This window comes from Daucus carota, chromosome 5 (genome assembly GCF_001625215.2).
Source record: "Daucus carota subsp. sativus chromosome 5, DH1 v3.0, whole genome shotgun sequence".
Classification (NCBI taxonomy): domain Eukaryota; kingdom Viridiplantae; phylum Streptophyta; class Magnoliopsida; order Apiales; family Apiaceae; genus Daucus; species Daucus carota.
Genome location: NC_030385.2, coordinates 22,597,686 through 22,602,693, shown reverse-complemented (window position 1 = coordinate 22,602,693; position 5,008 = coordinate 22,597,686). Strand labels below are relative to the sequence as shown.

At 41.0% G+C, this 5,008-nt stretch overlaps 1 non-coding gene across 1 annotated transcript; it reads left to right on the top strand.

Annotated features, from left to right (window-relative positions):
* Nucleotides 1-3,975: 3,975 nt before the first annotated feature.
* Nucleotides 3,976-4,082, top strand: LOC135146926 (small nucleolar RNA R71). Its single transcript, XR_010284019.1, has one exon. It is a non-coding gene; the product is annotated as a small nucleolar RNA R71 (small nucleolar RNA).
* The last annotated feature ends 926 nt before the right edge of the window (nt 4,083-5,008 follow it).

Here is a 5,008-nt window from a genome sequence, read left to right as displayed (position 1 = left end):
GTAGGTAAGGCTTTCACCTCCACCCATTTAGACACATAATCAACTGCTAATAGAATATACTGGTTGTTGCAAGACGAAACGAATGGTCCCATAAAGTCAATACCCCAAACATCAAATATTTCGACTTCCAAAAGCATTTTAAGAGGCATTTCATTCCTCCTAGAAATATTACCTGTACGTTGACATCGATCGCAACCCAACACAAACTGATGAGCATCTTTAAACATAGTTGGCCAGTAAAAACCTGCTTGAAGTACCCTCTTTGCTGTCTTCTCTCCGCTATAATGGCCCCCATAACCAGTGGAATGGCACTCGCGCAAAACTCCCTCAACTTCATTATTAGGAATACACCGTCTGAGAATCTGATCGACTCCTTGTTTAAACAGAAAGGGTTCATCCCAAATATACCATTTCACATCGTGAAGGAATTTCTTGCGTTGAGCATAAGAGAATTCTGGAGGAATGACCTTACTCACCAGATAATTTACAATGTCAGCAAACCATGGCTCTTCGGCCTCAACTCCAAACAATTGTTCATCCGGGAAGAATTCATTGATTAGAGTGTTGTCGGTAGTTTGTTTGCTATGATCTTCTAGTCGGGATAAATGATCCGCTACCTGATTTTCTGTGCCCTTCCGATCTTTAATTTCTACATCAAACTCTTAGAGTAATAGAACCCAACGAATTAGCCTTGGTTTGGAATCCTTCTTTGAAATGAGATACCGAATGGCTGCATGATCAGTGTATACCACTACCCTTGTTCCAAGAAGATAAGACCTGAACTTCTCAAAGCTAAAAACAATAGCTAGAAGTTCTTTTTCAGTAGTAGTGTAGTTCAATTGTGCATCATTTAATGTTTTGCTGGCATAATAGATAACATGAAACACATTACTTGTACGCTGGCCCAGTACAGCTCCTACAGCATAATCACTGGCATCACACATTAATTCGAATGGTTTACTCCAATCAGGTGCAGTGATGATAGGTGCTGATGTCAACTTCTTTTTCAAAATTTCAAATGCTTCCAAGCACTCCTCATCGAATTTGAATGGAATGTCTTTCTCTAACAGATTGCAAAGAGGTTTGGAAATTTTTGAGAAGTCCTTGATGAACCTCCGATAGAAACCTGCATGACCAAGGAAGCTTCGGATGCCCTTAACCGAGAGTGGTGGAGGGAGATTTTTAATTGTTTCCACTTTCGCTTTATCAACTTCCAGTCCCTTGGCAGATACTTTATGTCCCAATATGATTCCTTCTTGCACCATGAAATGGCATTTTTCCCAATTGAGAATCAGATTAGTTTCCACACAGCGCTTAAGAACCATTCTCAGATTCGTGAGGCATTCGTCATAAGATGTTCCAAATACAGAAAAATCGTCCATGAATACCTCCACATTGATGCCGATCATCTCTGAGAATATTGCCATCATGCACCTTTGAAAAGTGGCTGGTGCACCGCATAAGCCAAAAGGTACTCTTCGGAATGCAAATGTACCATAAGGGCATGTAAAGGTTGTCTTTTCTTGATCCTCCGGAGAAATAGCAATCTGATTATAGCCAGAATACCCATCCAACAGGCAATAGAATTCATGACCAGCCAACCTGTCAAGCATCTGATCAATAAAAGGCAGAGGGAAGTGATCCTTCCTTGTAGCTTTATTTAGCTTTCTGTAGTCCATGCAAATCCTCCAACCAGTGACAGTTCTAGTTGAGATGAGTTCCCCTTTTTCGTTGGCTATTACTGTCATGCCTCCTTTCTTAGGCACACATTGTACTGGACTCACCCATGAGCTATCTGAAATTGGATATATGATACCTGCATCGAGCCATTTAAGAATCTCTTTCTTTACAACTTCCTTCATGATAGGATTTAACCTTCTCTGTTGTTCCACTGAAGGTTTGCTTCCTTCTTCAATGAGAATTTTGTGTTGACAAAATGATGGACTGATTCCCTTGATATCAGCTATAGTCCACCCAATTGCTGTTCTGAATTCCCTTAGCACCCTCAAAAGTTTTTCCTCTTCCTCACCTGACAAGTTAGCTACAATAATAACAGGAAGAGTAGAACATTCACCAAGAAAAGCATACCTCAAGTGATCCGGTAGCGGTTTAAGTTCAAGTTTAGGTGCTTCGATCACTGATGGTTGTAGTGGTTTATGGTCTTCCTTTTGTTCTTCCAAGCCAAGAGATTCGACAGGTGGTTCAAAATTCCTTCGCCAAGGTGATGAGTTAAGATGATGGATTTCTTCCAATTCTTCTTCACTGTCCAATTCCTCATCATTGGTAAGGATTGCTTCCAATACATCATCCTGTAAAACCCGCTGGCTATTAGCTTCTGCCGTAGTATCAAGTACATCCATATTGAAACAAGATTCCTCATCAGTTGGTAATTTCATTGCATTGAATACGTTGAATGTGACCGTCTGATCTTGTATTCTCATTGTAAGTTCCCCTTTTTGGACATCGATCAACGTTTGCCCGGTGGCTAAAAAGGGTCTGCCCAAGATGATAGGAATTCTTTTGTCTTCTTCAAAATCAAGAATCACGAAGTCTGCTGGAAATATTAATTTATCAACCTTGACCAGCACATCTTCAATTATACCCCTCGGATATGTGATCGAACGATCAGCCAGCTGTAAAGACATGTTTGTCGGCTTGAGCTCTGGCAGGCCAAGTTGTGTGAAGATCGATAGAGGCATCAGATTGATGCTAGCTCCCAAGTCGCACAGACACTTATCAAAAGAGAACTTCCCAATAGTGCAAGGGATAGTAAAGCTTCCCGGGTCTTTCAGCTTAGGTGGTAATTTTTGTTGAAGCACAGCACTACATTCCTCCGTTAAAGCTACTGTCTCTAACTCCTCGAGCTTTAGCTTTTTTGAAAGAATACCCTTCATGAACTTGGCATAGCTAGGCATTTGCTCGAGTGCTTCAGCAAACGGAATGTTGATGTGAAGCTTTTTGAAAACTTCAAGGAATTTACCAAATTGCTTATCTAGCTGCTGTTTTTTTAACCTCCTAGGAAACGGAGGTGGTGGATATAATGGCTTTGATACCGGAGCAACTGCAGGGGTAGCCTTGTCCATTTCAACAGTAGGTTTTATGCCAATTGTATTCGAAGGAAGTTCTGCTGGAATTTCTTGCGGTTCATCATCCTGATCTTGTACTAATGTTGAGGTAGGCCCTGTTGTAGTTTTTCCAGATCTCAGCGTAATGGATTGGACTTGCTCTTTAGGGTCCCTCTTACCTGGTACCTCTGTATCACTAGGGAGATTCCCCTGTGGTCTGCTTAATAAAGCATTAGCTAACTGACCGACTTGTGTCTCCAAGGCTTTTAAAGTTACTGCCTGACTCTTGTACATGAGTCTTAGCTCTTCCATGTCAGACCTTTCGTTAGCTGATTGCCCATGATTCTGAAATCCCGGAGGGTGATATGGCTGTTTAGGTGCATATTGTTGTGAAGTTCCAGCCTGACTGTACTGTTTAGGTCCCTGTTGAAATCCTTGTTGAGGTTGATTATAGCCCTGATTATTACTCCAGCTGAAATTCGGATGATTTCGGTTATTAGGATGGTATGTAGCTGGAGCAGGCTGTTGACCTCTCTGAAAATTGCTCACAAATTGTGCTGATTCACTAGAAATGGCACATTGATCAGTAGAGTGAGTACCAGCACATAATTCGCAAATTGAGATTGGCTGTTCAATTCCTTGGTGAGCCAGAGAATCGATTTTCATCGTGAGAGCCTTAAGTTGAGCAGCAATAGCTGTAGACGTGTCAAGATCAAGAATTCCGGCTACCTTCCCTTGAGTAAGTCTTTGAGTAGGGTTCTGATATTCATTAGCAGCCATCATTTCAATAAGATCATAAGCTTCTTCATAACTTTTAGCCCATAGCGCACCTCCAGAAGCAGCATCGAGCATAGGTCTGGATTGAGGTCCAAGACCGTTATAGAAACTGTTTATTTGCATCCAATCCGGCATGCCATGATGGGGACACTTCCTTAGCATCTCCTTATATCGCTCCCAGGCTTCACAGAATGTTTCTCCTGATTTTTGAGAGAATTGAGATAGAGCATTTCGTAGTGCAGCAGTCTTTGCCATGGGGAAGAATTTAGTGAGAAATTTCTGAGCTAGATCTTCCCATGTAGTAATCGAACCAGATGGTAAAGAATGTAACCATCCCTTAGCCTTATCTCTCAGTGAAAATGGGAAAAGCCTTAGCTTCACAGCATCATCAGAGACGTCATTAAATTTGAAAGTGTCACAGATCTCTATAAAATTCCGTATATGCATATTAGGGTCTTCAGTAGGAGAACCCCCATACTGTACCGAGTTCTGGACCATTTGAATAGTTCCTGGTTTGATTTCAAAGGCTTTGGCTGCGATTGCAGGCCTGACAATGCTTGACTGGATATCATCGATCTTTGGCATAGAGAAATCCTTCAATGCCTTACTGTCTGGTTGTGCTTCAGGTTCCGTCATTGTTTCAGAATCAGAAGAAGAAGAAGATGAATCAATTGCTTCCTTACGAGCTCTAGAACGTGTGAGCATAAACGCGACCCAAGTACCTGAAATAAAGAAAAGAAGAAAAGTGAGAAGAGAATAGAATCCTAGTCAGTGAATTTTAATGCACACTGATGACAAGTACATAAACTAATTAATTAACACTGAGTCCCCGGCAGCGGCGCCAAAAACTTGTTCGCAAAAATCTACACGCAAGCGCACGTGATCATAAGTAATATATTTGTTCGTTCCCACAGAGACTGGTGAATTAAGAATACGCACCTATGCAACAATGTATGAGTAATTTTCACTGCCAAGACAATTAACAAGGATGGGTTCTTTTATACTAATAACTAAATATACTAATCAAATTCAGAATAGGAAAACACATGGGATTCTAACTTCATTATCGAATTCATCTAGAATTGAAATTACTGATTAACATGCGACTGTTGATCCTAATCAGACAACACGAAAGTAATACATGCCAACTCTCGTTGCACACATAT